The sequence below is a fragment of the Meleagris gallopavo genome, chromosome 17 (genome assembly GCF_000146605.3).
Source record: "Meleagris gallopavo isolate NT-WF06-2002-E0010 breed Aviagen turkey brand Nicholas breeding stock chromosome 17, Turkey_5.1, whole genome shotgun sequence".
NCBI classification, from domain to species: Eukaryota; Metazoa; Chordata; class Aves; order Galliformes; family Phasianidae; genus Meleagris; species Meleagris gallopavo.
The window spans coordinates 1,875,108-1,889,368 of NC_015027.2; the positions used below are offsets into that span (position 1 = coordinate 1,875,108).

Here is a 14,261-nt window from a genome sequence, read left to right on the forward strand (position 1 = left end):
AGGAGGGGGGGCTGGAACCCACAGCCCGCCTCTCCTCATTTTCCCCAGCACCGTTCAAGCTGTCAATTCAATTCTCCCCCCACTAAGTGGCACCAATGCACCGCAAACCACAATGAAAACATCTGTACAGACGGCTTATAAACAAACACTCCCCATCTCCTGAGCCCAGCCTCAGCGGGGCAATGAGAAGCCCGGGGACCGCAGCGCTGCAGCCGAGCCCTGTGCCAGCCCAGCCCCCGGCCCGCTTCCACCAGCCCTGCCCCGCGCACACCCAGCAACTGCGATAAGAGGAGGGCAGCACAGCTTGCAAGTGAAAGGGGAAAAGGCAAATAGGTGTTCACTGCAGCCAACGCCTGTTCTTGATGACACGGGCGAGGCCAGTTGCTGTACGCTCATCCTCCGTACATCTCAGGGAGCTCCAGCCTACTCCAGCCAGGAAATGGCCATGCCAATGACAACATCCACTTATGCTTTATCGCAATGCAAGAGCAGAAACTAACAGGGAGTAAAGACTAGGAAATATCTTCCTCACCAGTGCTCGTTGTGAGGTAGTGACAACTGAAACCATTACAGAACACATACATCACTATGGAAAAAAGTTCTTTACTCGTACCAATACAAGTGGGAAACCTCAACACCCTGAATTCAAACCAGGGAATAAAACAACCCCGTTGGTCTCAGAACATCACACTGGACGCCTGGCCATCACATCACTACGATGCAGGCTTGCTCCTTCCTCCATGCTCCCTCCCCCATGCAGTCCCAGCAGCTGATCGCACTGCTGCCTGTAGCAGGCTGAAGTAATTAAGCTTAACCCAAGTCTGGTGGGAGTCCCAGGGAAAGCCAGTGATCCACAGGCACAACACACTGTTATTTATAGCTGATTAAATTCTATTTATCTACATTTAAACGGTGCAGGAGATGGGAGAGATCCCAACACACATCTGTGTCTTATTAGAAACACCAGCTGTGTGTGGTAGCTTGAAGTTTGCTTTTTTTTTTTTTTCCCCTCTATAAGTTTACCTCCTCATTACTAAACCAGAATGTCATGAAGGAAATACTAAGCTGATGTCCCCTTCTCAGAGCTTTGAGTCAAAACATCCAGATAGCAGCAGCGGGACATCCAGGCCACGTTGCTGGAGCACCACTGCTCAGATGATTCTCAAAAACCCAGGAGAACAATCTATCATCTTTCTTTACCCCACTGCTTTGCATGTGAGGTATTCAAGACCTGAGACATGTTCTTTTGGCAACTGTTCCAGCCCAGACGAGTTTCACTTTCAGCACCATCTGAAATGGAGCTCAGATTCAAAATGAAACTTGAGGGTAAAAAGCAAAACCTCTGAGTTCTGCACATCCCTCCTGCAAATGCCCTACAGGAGCCTTGAGCATCTTACCCAGCAACCTGCCAGCCTGCAGCCCCAGGCGCTCTGCAAAGCCACGCAGCAGGGAGTACCGGCACAGTGAGCTCCCATGGGCACTGAGCCGCCTGCTGCCCAAAACTGCTCCTGCGCTGCAGCACCTCCGGCTCCCTGGCAGCCCCAGCCCGTGCTGCTAAGAGATACTGGTGTGGTGACATTAACAGAACGTTAAGCCTCCAGATGGACTGTGGCTGGAGGGAACCTGGGATATTTCCACGTTCTTCCTGAGAAAGGCAATGCAGGCACCCCTTTGCTTTGCTGTGAGGCACGTGGTAATTTGGCACCACCCTCCGAGCTCTGAAATTGGCTGGAACAAAACAAATGTTGAGCTTTCACTAAGAAGGAAAAAACAAAGAGTATTGTCTCAGATGTCAAAACACAGCCCGCAAGTGCCTGAACACAATTAAGAAGAATCTAATCCAGTGCTCATTAAGTATCTCGGTTGCCGGGTAGCTTATTTGTTCATTCGATTATATTTGATAACTGGAATAGTTTAGAGTTGTGTTTCTGCAGTGGTTGATCTTTTGCTTACCAGCTCTGCTGCAGGGCTCCCCCATGGAAATCACACAGCCACCCCATGCCTCACTCCAATATTCCCAAAAACAGACTGATCCTTTTTAACTTTGCCCTCTTTAGCTACTGTGCCATCTCACTGAGGACCAGCCATGGTTTACATCACAACTCTGAGAACCTCTCCACTGGAGCACCTAAGTAACACACAAACCCAACAAGCTGTCATCACATCAGAAAGCTAATCTTCACTATCTCAGAGTTAATCTGTTCCTGGACAGGAACCAGAGCCCCACCGCAGACGCTGCCCCAGTAAAACCTTGCCATGGAGAGGCTATCATCCACATTTAAACAACACCGTTTGAGCTCACAGTGATATCATAAAACTGACATTTTGGGATACGACCAGCGCACAGAACTACCAGCCTTTAGCTGCTCGTTCCTCCTACTGATGCTCTTAGATGATGCCTTTCATCAGCTGCAAGCTTACAGTAACACGCACACAGCCAGACAACTAACAAAAACATTTCCTCCCATATTACAGGAAAAATGAAGCATTTCAGGTTAAAAACAGAGAAAAAAGAACAAAAACAACCGCCGGCAAAGCAAAGTCTGCTTATTCCAGAGTACAGCCTCCCCGGTACTTTGTGTTGCAATTATTTACATATCCCAGATAGGCAAACTGACGTGGTCCAAAGTTTTGCCATGGACTGTGTAGAACATACAGGCACTTGTGCCAACTGGAGCACACAACCACTCTGACATCCTAAGTCTCTGCAAATATCTGACATTATATCAGATACTGCATTCTGTAAATATAATTAGTACACAAGACATGTAATTATGGCAACAGGCACTTCTTCCCCAGGCTTATTTCCTAAAGCTTGAAGCCCACCCTTCTGGACAGCCTAATGGCACATGTAAACAAGGGATGCTGGGATGTGCTGCTCTGCTACTGAGCATGACCAGAAATCCAAACGCAAGGAGTACTAGAGAGGGTTTTCACAATGGAAATCTATTTTTTCAGCCCCCTCAATTCCCACTTTCTAACCAGAGCTCTACAATTTCAATGTTGCTCCCACCACTCATTTGGGTTATCTAAGTTTCCCTGCTTCCTCTTAAAAACAATCCATGTATTTTAGAAATCCGAAAGGGCAAAGCCTTTCAGACACGAGAAAGCTGCCAAGTGCCTCATTTTGCAGGAGAAAGGCAGAACCAATCCACGGCCACGCAGCTCTGCTGCTGGCTGCTTTTCATCCGACCCTTATGAAGAACCCCCAGCGTCCACAGCCCCTCTTGTGTCCCAGCCACCGCACCGCAGCAGGACGCACTCCCCAGGTGCCCACTATTCCCTGTCTGCAAAAAACAAATTCAGCAACGCAAGTCCAATATCAAAGCGAGTATAAGCGACACAAAACCCCTCTGACGAACAGTCAGAAGATTTTTAAGGGCTGATACCTGTAGGTGGGTAAGCTAGCACTCCTACAGGCGCCCCGTGCCAGGAAGCACCGTGGCACTGCGCCCTGCGTGCCCAGCTCCGCACTGCCGATGCTGGGAAGGGTGTGTGGGTACCTCTCTGCTGCTCTTCTTCCCCTGCGCAGCACTGTCTGAGTCCCAGCACCGCTCCCAGAGCCACGGGAGAAGCAAAAGAAGCGCAGAAAAAATCGCCGTGGCCTAAACTCAGCCGCAGCTCCTCGGCAGCTCGCTGAGCCCCAGCAAGTGCCAGCAGTTTCAAAAGAGCTCTAATCTCTCAACTGTTATCGAGGTTTTATCACACTCCAGTTCTTATCTAAACCAAACAATCACTAGAACAGCAGCTGATAAGGCATCCTGACAAGGTAATTTCAGCAATTAAAATCCCCAGCTACAGCCATCCCCACGGAGAACATTTCAGAGCTCTCTGCAGTGTGAGCTCCCATCCCGCCCGGCTCTCCCAGCCCTGCCCCTGCAGTGCCAGAGCAGTACTGTGCTCTGCTGGGACGGCCCTGGGGTTCTCCCAAGGTGGGATGGTCTTAGGAACTCTGTAGCCTCACGTCTCCTCCAGAAACAAAACCCCAAAGCCTCCTCAGCCGGATGGAAGCATTGACTGACCCAATGCAACTCCTTCCTGCCACTGGCCACTGCCTTGACCCGATTCCACATTCTTCCACTCCTTATGCTGGAGCAGACAAGCGGTGCTCACAGCCCAGTGCACCCACAGTGTCTCCAAAGCTCCCAGCAATGCAGCTCCACCACACTGCTCCTCCACTCAGCTTCCCCCCAGTTGAACTTTCAAATCCAGGAAAGGGAATTGAAGGTTTCTTGCAATATGCACACATTGGGGGGAAAAAAAAAAAAAGTAAACCAGATACTGTGGAAAACAAGCAAGCAATGCCTTCACTCAGGATGGGAAAAGCTTTTATACCCTATTTCAAAAACTTTCTTCAATCAAAATTTAATGAATCAAGAGACAAAACAGATGCAAAAGCACATTTTGCTCTATAAATCACTGTGTCTGGCATGCAAAATGAAAACTAATTTGTTCAAATTGCAAGACTTAAACGTAGTTATAGAAATAATAGAGTGTCTTCAGATTTTAATCAGAAAGAATATATCTCAAGTTTCAGAACAAACTGCTCCACTCAATCAGAAGCAGAACATCTATAAATACATCATTCTCTTGGTTAGTCCAAAGAGCAAACGAGTTATTTCCTCTCTGCCACAGCGTGAAGGCAGAGGGTTTTCTCTTCTACAGCCCTCAGGCTGGGCAGTGCTGAGTTTCCAGCACAGGGCACAGCCAGCACTGCCTGCCCACAGGGCCGGAGCCCCAGGGGGTGAGCGCTGCTCCGGAGGCCCAGCGCAGCTACAGGCAGCACAGAAAGGAAGCCCTCACCTCACCTGAAAGAGATGCGCAGCTTAAACCCGAGTGCTGTGGGTAACTGGGGCTGGCCATCGCATTCACGTGGATCTCAGTGTCTGACGTTTGGCAGAGACGCCGCACTTCCCCGGCTCCTGCAGGACAGACGGACGCTGCAGCCCCGCAGCAGCCGGAGGCACAGCCGCACCCGCCCCAACGGTCACAGCAGGCCTTTATGGCAGATGCTAAGCACACTTATCGCAGAGCAACTGTGCCCTGGAAGCTCAATGGAGCAGCACTGCTTATCAAAGCGACGGCTTATCAGGGAACCTAACAAAAATAAAGGTTACACCATACGGTCTCCTCCTTTTTACCTCTGCTCCATCAAGGTGCGTGACTCCAGTTAAAGCTGCACTGCTCACACTTTCTGACTTGCTTCCTCCTTGCCTGCCCTTAGAAGCAAAGCCCCAGCCCTGGAGCTGCCCCCAGCAGAACGCTGCTGCCGGTGACACACGTGCCCACAACCCAGAGCTTGCCTCCCAACCCAAGAACAGGGATGTGCAGCTCTATCATTTGTTGCTGACAGCGCTTCATTCTGAGCTGGATAATCTCGAAGCAGCAGCATCCACTCGTATTCAGAGACGGGGACTGATTTTAATCAGCATTACCCTATTCGCTGCAGAGGCATTTGTGAGGTTTTCAGAGCACAGAGCTCATTTCTGTGCCATCACCAAACGTAGTCAGCATTTTTCTTAGAAGCTGAAAACATGCCTTCCTTCCCTGCTAAGCTGCTGCACACAGCTGAGCACCCACTTCTCAGGGCAAAGCAGAAATGCAGCTTGGCCACTCCTCATCATAATTTTTACAGCAGGACTACATGCGGAAATTACTCCAAATTGAGGCACGATGTGAATTTTAAAAGGGCAATATTGTTCCTTTCTGACAACATCTCTCCAGCTCAGCTCAACACAAGTGCTGGGCTTCTCAGGCCATTCCCCCTCATAACTGGGCTCCTGCCCCCTCGGCTGCGCTCCCAGCCCTGCTCTGGCATCTGGAAGAACTCCTCTATTGATTAGCTGCCTTTTTTTCTTGTTATATATCAGTATTAAGATCTTTTTCTAAAAGCTACTCATCTGCTCTTTCAATACTATTGACAGCTTCTCTGCTGAGAAGGACTATGAAAGCATTTCTTTTTTTATTTAACTCATTGCCATATAAGTGTGCACTGACCTCGTGGATGATCTATGTAAGCTGTTGCTACCTAGCCACGTTAAATTTAGCTCTAATGCAATGCACTCACGACTCAGCAAACTCATAAACACCAACCCTCCACGATAAGCAAGCAATAAAGCCTGTCCTTTATTACCACCAAGGTAATTCATACTTAAATATATCTATTATTTCAGCACTAAGATTATTTTACTGCAGCACATGAATTTATCATGAAGGAAATAAAAGCAGAAAACGCATGAGAAATTCTGTAGCAAAATTCAGAATAAACTTTGGAAACAAAAAGGAGTACAGATACAGAAGAGAAAATAACGTTATTTCTCGTGGCGTTGCTGGGATCATTTGAAGAAGGCCAAGAGAAAACATTGTGACCCCACGTCATCTGACGCTATCAAAGCAGCAGCATTCAGTTGCTCACTTTGCAGCCACCTGAGGGACACGATTTCCAGGTCCCGAAACACAAAACGGCGGCAGGCAAAGGGCTGCAGTCAGAAGCCAGCGTCCTATCTCTGATCACAGCGGAACACTCCCCTTGCACAGCCTGCCGTGGATCCACAAATTATCCTTCTTCTCGCACTCAACAGAATGGGAATGGACGAAGGATCTCAGGTAGTCGTGAGAACGTACCCAACTTATGCACAGAACCGGAGGGCGAGTCAGCCGTCTGCTGTAGGCACCAACAGCTGCGCGTCACATCTCCTTCCCACCCCTCATCTCGGCATTCTGGAACCTGCAATGCTCCCATTAGCTTTGCTGAGATTCAGCACCGCACAGCGCAGCCGTCGCCCAACACCCCAGCAACGTTCTGTGCCACACGGCACTTCTTCATCCACGCTGACGTGATTCCCAAATGGCAGAGGACCCAGAAATACAGGTTGTATGTTATTCCTGCAGCCGGTACATCAGTAATGTGGGCTTAGCAGACTTGAAAGCAGCCCGGATGCTCACTGGGAGCCCCCCGCAGCGCTCCCTGCCAGCCCACCTGCACAGCCCCGCATCACTGCACGCCTTCCTCTGGCTTACACAGCCCTGTGCTTCCTGCTGCACGGCGCTTTGTGCTTTGGTGACCATGACCAAAAGACCAAGAAATGATCAAAGCCAAGAAAGGAAACCGTATAAAACCGGGTAAGTGAAAGCTGCAGTACGGGACAGTTGCTGGGACAGGTTAATCATTAACAGGCAGTTCTTGCCATCCCCTAAATCTTTAAAAATGTTTAACTAGGAGACAGAAGGAAAGCAGATGGCTGAGTCTTCTTTCCCTTTTGCAGAGGAGGAAGCAGGGCTAAGGAGCGAGCTCTTAAAGCAGCGGGGAAAGGAGCCGGACCCTGCACAACCTGCTCCTGCCTTCTCATTCCTCCTGTGAGATCTGAATTCCTCTCCTCTAGCTTATTCTATTATAAATCTTGACCAGGAAGGCAAAAATCAGCCTCTTCTAAGGGGTAATGTTCTTACTCATGATCTAAAAAGGCCTCGTGCTACAGGGGACAAAATAAACGACTGACCTTTGATGTTTTGCAAAGCTCAATAAATGACAACAAATAGGAAGCAAAATTGTATCATGCACCAATAAACTGTAAATTATTTTATGATACGAGAGGTTATTTAATTTAAAACTATAACCATTAAGAAGAGCGATAAGAGATAAGGAAGGTAAAGACTCAGGGACTTTTCAGCCTCGTATCTTATCACTTCTGGTGTAATATTAACCCACTTGATCCACAGTATCCCAGTTATTTTGTGGTCTTTCCACAGTTGAAAACAATTAGCAAATGTGAAGTATCCAGAACTTTGTTCAGTTGTACCACAAAAGCAACACTATCTCGGGTCTGATCATGTATTCAAACTACAGTAGCACCAATGTCAGCATGATGTTAATCCTTTCGACTGTTGCTGTTGAACTTGTGTGGACTTTGGCTTTACTCAGACATGGAAATATGAACTCTTACTCCTCCTATACAGTCTGCCCACTCTTTTAATTCACTTGGCACAGATTAATAAACTGCTTTCTAATTGCTTGGACACCTCTCCAACGCTTTCCAGCAGCCACAGGCTGATGTTAGAAGTCCACAGTCATCCTAAGAAAGGTGACGGCGTATCTCATAGAACGACAGAAAGCTCTGGTTTGGAAGAGAGCTTTAAAGATCACCTCGTCCCAACCCCCTGCTGTAGGCAGAGACACCTCCCTCTGGACCAGGTTGCCCCAGCCAGCCACCACACGGATTATTCAGGGATGGAGTTACTGCCATGCACATCCCTCAGATAACTGATTTACCAACTAGACCATACACTCACCGTTACAGCTTTTCTTTAACTTGAATCATTATTAATTTTAACTGAAGAAGTCATGATTTATCCTAGCTTGCAGGGCCTGAAGTCTAAAACCTCTTTAATTTGCAGGCAGTTTCGTCCATAAACGACACAGCAGAGGAGCACTGCGTAACTAATCCCCTGCCACAACCCTGCGGTGGGCTCAGCTCTCAGGAACAGCTGTGGCTGGGCAGGAGCTCCGGGCACACACATGGACACGCGGGTTGGACACACGTAGTCACCATCCTCTCCTCTAAATCCTCTGTTCTGCAGAGGTTTGTTCATATCAGTAACCCCATCAAGTCCCTTGCACACCCAGCAAGGTGGCTGTGCACACCGGGGGGCTGGTGGGGAGAAAAGCAGCCTGGCCAAAATAAAAGCACTACAACAAACGCAGCTCACTGCTGTCCGAACACACACTTGTCCAGCTGTACGGGAGCAGCAGGCAGAAAGCCAGCTGGAAAGAGGCAGGAGTGCTTGTCTATGGCAGTGCCAGCCCAGGGCTTGCACAAAACCAGGCTCAGAGCGTGCAATAAACGCGTCCTGCAGAGCAATAGGGAGCAAACTCTTACAGGAGGTGGCTGCTCAGTGGTGATTTTTTGCCAACAAAGCGAGAACATTATTTTCCCTGATGGCAACAGTTACATTAAAGTAAAAGGCAAGGCAAATAAAATGTAATTTGCACTCACACGTGCTCTTCTCTCCCTGCAGAAAGCTGTCTTCAGCCATTTTAAGCTCTAAAAGCTGCTTGGCTGAGTCTCACTGGCGCTGCCCAAAATAAGGTGTTTCAACACATGCTTATGTTGCAAACAACATTCAAAAGCTTTTCCTTTTGTTGCAACATGGAACCAAAACAAACTTGGAAACCTCAGAAGCTGCAACAAAACAGATCTGTCACTCTCCCAGGCAGCTCTAATCCTCACGCTGGGAGCCCATGCTGGAGCCAGCTCTGTTCTGCTGCAGGAGCTGCACTTCAGGGCTCCTCTTGGAAGCCCACGGTGCAGCTCCTTCACACAGCGCACCCAGAGCCTCCGCGATGAGGAGATGGCAGAGGGTCAAACACCCGCTATTTCCCAAGGAAAAAGAATATCCTGCTTTTCCCCAGTGGAGGGTGGATGGGGAAAAACAAGGCGGGGCTACCATTACACCACCCAATGAGTTATTTCATTAGGTTGAGAAGAGTTACTTCATTAACAACGCCGCAGCTGCAGAGCACAGAGCTCCACACTGGCTGTGCTGCCAGAGCCCTGCCCAGCCACAGCAATGGTGGCCGCTTCTGGTTCAAACACCCACCTGAGTCCAAAGCTGGGCTGGCTTGAGCTGCTGGGCAACTTCTCATCGACACAGCTCACCCAAGGGGATCTCCTCTTGGCGGGGGCCCCAAGCAGCCTGCAGCAATACTGCAGGACAGTGTTTGTGTATTCCTCCCCACCAACCTTGATGAAGAAGACAGCAACCCTCTGAAAACCACCAATGCTAAGGATTTGCTCAAGAGCATTCAGGCTACAAAATTGACCATTTCTCAAGTATTTATCAAGCCCACCTAGCAAGGGAAGCAGAACGCCCAGAAGCAAACACAAAGGGCACATGGGGATGGGAGATTCCCTTTCCCACGCCGTTCCACAGTGTGTGCCTCCTGCCCCCTCACCTGGGTTTCCAGAGATCCCTCCCCAGGCTGCACACAGCATCCTTGAGCTCATAGCTGGTACTCCTCTCATCCACCCTTGAAGAAGTGACCGACCCTGCATCAGGTGGCACAAAGCCGTGGCCATTCGGACATGACACAGGGCATGCAGAGGGACCAACAGTGCTCCCAGGTAGGCTGTGATCACACACAGCCACCAGCATGAGAGCTGGAGGAGCAGGCTTTCCTAGCCCAGCACTGAGCTTCTCCACCAGCCTGCAGCAGCTCTGCCAAGGGCCTCGTTCCCTCTGCTGAATTCAGCACTGCTTTCTGAATCAGGACTGCCAAAAAATGGAGCCAATGCACGCAGATGCTGACACTCGGGCTGGACTGCTTGCACCCCCATCTAGTGGGTCACCGCACAGCCAGCAAACCCAGCCCACAGCCCAGCACTGCACAGCCTGCGGGCCGGGCAAAATGAGCAGCAGCTGTAGAACAACGCACTCATTTCATTACCCGAGCTCAACACAGATATGGCAGAAGCTGAGAGAAAAGACAGTTGAGAAAATGACTCCGCACACATTTAAAAACCTTCTGAACTCTCTTTCTTTCTATGCAATCAGCCTAATTACACTTACGCAGAAGTCTAATTACACCTCTGCATTAGCTGCCAGTGAAGTGTTTCTTGGGTTATTTCTGAGCAGCCTACAATTAAATGAGCCTCATCCATTAAGTGACACTTTGTGTGTGTAGTCTTAGTGCTCCAATTATGTACCTCAAATCAGCCCCTGAAAATCCTCCTTGCTGCCAAAGATATCCCTGTGAAAAACGAGGGATATCGGAGGTGTCTCGAAAAGCACTGCTGACACGCAGAACAAACGCTGTTATGCAAAACCCTGCGTTTTATTTAAATCTGGGCTGCTTGAGATGCAAACCAGGCTCATTTCACTACATGGCTCTGCTTTTCGTTTATTAACTATTCTGCATGAAATCCATTTCTAGATGATTTCACTAAAGTTCATAAACCATTTTAAAACTCAGAAACAGATGAAAAAGGAAACGATCCAGTAGTTACAAACCTCGAACTAAGAGCCTGATGGAAATAATTTTATTTCTCCGTTTAAACAGCATACGAAATTGGATTCAATCCCAAAATCATTACGTGCACGTTTCAATTAAAACTTATGACAGTTGTAGAAAGTGATTTTTTTCTTTTGGAGAGAAGGAAACCCTTCTGGGCTCAGTGCTGTAGTAACCTGGGACTCACGTTTGGCATCAGCCACTGATGCATCCCGCGGGGCAGCCTGAGCCCTGTGCCCACTGCGTGCAGAACACACCACAGGAACTCCTGAGCATTTAAAGAACAGGTGCCATGGGAAAACAAAAGCTTGTGTTGTTGAAAACACAGCACGAAACTGCAGAAATCCAGTGCTAGTGCCACGACTGCCATGGCAGCACAGGAATGTTTGCCATTCACAGGATCCCTAAATAGCCATGTTCTCATTGCTCTATTGAAAAATGACAAGTCTTACTTTTTTGGGTCAATAAGACAGCTGTTTAAAATCGTATCACGCTCACATCAAGAAAGATTCTTTTCAAGACCTACTTCCCATTCATCTACGGCTGTCGGTAAGGTATGGAACATGGAATAGGGGAACTCTGCATCGAAACACTGCTGAAAGAGCAATGCGTGTTGCCTTGTGATCTGTTACCTCCCACCCAACAGGACACGAGGCTGTTCTTCCATGCAGAGACAAGAAATACAATTGGGACTGCTGCCTTTGAAAATTGTACAGAGGGAGTTTAGTTTCTTTTATTTAGAAATTACCAACAGGGGGAACAACAGAAAGGAACTGCATCATGGACAGCCCCCATTTTGCTAATGAGGCAAATTAACAAGAGGAGTCATTTCACAGATCTTGCTTCACGTTTCAGAACCGTGCAGAGATTGCAAGTCAGCTCTCTCAGCTGGGTTTCCTTTGATTTGTCAACTAACCACGTCCTCGGAGCTAATGGCTCAATCCCCTGAAACGTATCCCCTTTCACTAAGGTGTTAAGAAAGCAGTGCACCGCTTTTCCAGATGACAAGTCTGCAGGAACCAAACCCATTTGTTAAAAACCTTTAGATTGCACGCTCCCATCACCGGGTGCCGACCTCCACCTGGGTGCCAGCACTGCCAGCAGAAGCACTGCCCGCTCCAGCGGCCCCAGCTCAACCGCTGCTCTGCTCTGCTGTGGTAGTGCTGCCCGCAGTGCTGTGCCCCCTGCTGCACACACAGCACCCCAGCACGCCGTCCCAGCAGAGCAGGTGCCAGCATGTGCCATCGAGCCCAGCACAACTCCACCTTGCAGCACTGGTGTGTCCCGGCTCTGGACAAAGCATCCCATCCCTCCGACGTTCTCAGCACCCTGCCTTCCCGACGCACCAAACATTACTAAGAAATAAACCTCATGTTATTATGAAACAGGGCTCCTTGGTTTTGTTTTTCATCTCACTTCTCTGATTCACCTTTGCTACCTGAAAGGGCTGGAATTATACCAGTTTGACTTGAAATTCTAAGTCTTACGTCAGAAGTAAAAGCCTTCAGGAAAGTGTACTTGGATGGCAAGACAGGAAGAAAACAGCAAGGATTAAAAGGCAGCTCCAAAAAATGTCATTTCACTGCCCACTTCAAAAGGAAGGCAGTTACAGAAATCCTACATTCACAACATTTCAACCCATGCTTTGCTCGCAGCACATTTCTCTATCCCTACAATGACCAGAAGGGCACCTGGTAAACTTCTGGACCCAAAACTGAAAGCATTATGCCTAAATACAAGCAGTAGTCCCAGTCCACTACAAGTATCCCATCGATGACACGCCAAGAAGTCTCCAGGAGCTTACGTATGACGAAAATGTGACCAGTGCCATACCCAAACCCACCCTGCTGCCTTGCCAAGCGCACCCTGCACTCTAATAGTCAATTCAACATTTAACCATCGTTAGATTTCAGGGGGAACAGCTGACCAGTCTTTTCCCATCACACAGGTCTACTGTTTCCTACTGTAAATAGGAGCAGGTAGGGATGTCCCTGTCGGTTCAATAGATTATTTGAATTAGGCACCAAAACCCTGTGTCTAAATTCACAGAAACTGCAGAGAATATGATTGAGCTCTGCAGTTTGTTCAAAATCACATCTGAAGACAGGTCCAAGGATTGCTGCACTCCTGAAATGACAATCAGATTTACTAAGAAATCTGCTCAAAGCACAGGGCAGGAGGCTGGGTGGTAATTTCACAGTGCTGGGAAAAATAAATGAATAATTCATAAGTTCAGACAGCCAAAACTTACCGCTTTTGGTGAACTTCACCTCCGAGATTTTAGATTCATTCCTACCCAAACCACAGCCCAGGAGGTGCAAGTCATAAAAGCACCATGTTTGCAGGATGCGCTTCTAACTGAAACCACCACCTTCCTGCAAAGCAGCAGCTGCGGCGAGGGCTCGAAGAGAACAAATATTTGTTCCACCTTAACTAAAACTGCCTTCCCACCCACGAGTGCAAGCAGAACAAGCAAAGGGATCTCGAGGACAATTAGAGGAAGAAGTGCCTGCCCAAGCCAAGCTGTGCCAGCATGGCAGAGCCCAGGCCAGCAGCTCGATGGCTCCTCTGGGATTTCAGGCTTATTTCAGTCACAAGGATTATTTCCCTCCCGTCCTGCCAGCTTTTCCTCCAGGATTCATTGATACTGCTCCTTGCTGCTACACGGCACCAGCACCTTCTGCTCCCACACGTGCCACCGGCTGATTTCTTGAGTTCGGTTACCTATTCCCTCTGACTTCCACAACTCTTATTCGGCCTTTAAAGCTCTCTTTTATGATGACAGCCAACAAGGCGCATCAAACCCCTTTTTGCTCCAGCTGTACAGATGTGTTATTTTAATTAGGTAAGCAGCCCTTGTCACTGCAATTGCTGAAGACACACGGAGCAGATAAGCATGCAGCTGAAGCTGTGTACACTTGAGCTGACGCGTTTATTCGGATTTTCCTGCTCTGTGAGAAGTTTTCCCACTGGTGCTTTGAGCACAACCGGCCCGCAGCACCGAGGCGCTGCGAGGCGCAGCTCTGCAGCCCCAGCCCGGCTCACAGCAAGGACGGGGCGGCTCTGCTCCCCTCACACCGACCGGTTAAATCGCGGCTCCCGCTGGCTCCTTCCCACCCCGGCCCCTCGTTCCCACTTCTTTCCTCGCCAAGCACGACGTTACGGACACCCTGCTCACACCCGGCTTCCTACCTTCCGCGTGCCAACGAGGCAAACGCACGTCGTCCTCTGGGAGCGCACGGAGCGGCGGCCC

The 14,261-nt window shown here is 49.0% G+C and overlaps 1 protein-coding gene across 16 annotated transcripts in view; it reads right to left on the bottom strand.

Annotated features, from left to right (window-relative positions):
• FBRSL1 (fibrosin like 1) overlaps positions 1–14,261 on the bottom strand; it is a 308,187-nt gene that overhangs the window by 270,914 nt on the left and 23,012 nt on the right. The window contains exon 1 of one of the 16 annotated variants that reach the window (XM_010720010.3): positions 4,809–4,950. The exons of 14 other annotated variants lie outside the window; for them this stretch is intronic. The gene's annotated coding sequence lies outside the window, so the exon portion shown is untranslated. Of the gene's footprint in view, positions 1–3,389; positions 3,409–4,808; positions 4,951–14,261 lie in introns of those variants that run through there. One more of the 16 variants, XM_010720012.3, reaches the window with a different exon arrangement.